Raw genomic sequence first — 213 nt, 5'->3', positions numbered from 1 at the left:
AAGAAAATGAGCAGTGCAGATACTTAGATTGTGGCCTTAAGTAGATTTTCGCCAGCTAATTCTGCTTCTATAGTCAATTGATATCGTACTGATAATGTACGTGGGGTCACATTCGCGACATCAATGATATCAGAGCAAGACTGTTGAACAAAATAGGTAGCCCGATACGCTACCCCTGGGCAAGATTGCTGCAAATGTCAGAAAGGAAGGAAT

The sequence above is a fragment of the Plasmopara halstedii genome, assembly GCF_900000015.1.
Source record: "Plasmopara halstedii genome assembly, contig: Scaffold_2904, whole genome shotgun sequence".
In the NCBI taxonomy this organism is placed as follows: Eukaryota; Oomycota; class Peronosporomycetes; order Peronosporales; family Peronosporaceae; genus Plasmopara; species Plasmopara halstedii.
This window is presented reverse-complemented; position numbering follows the sequence as displayed.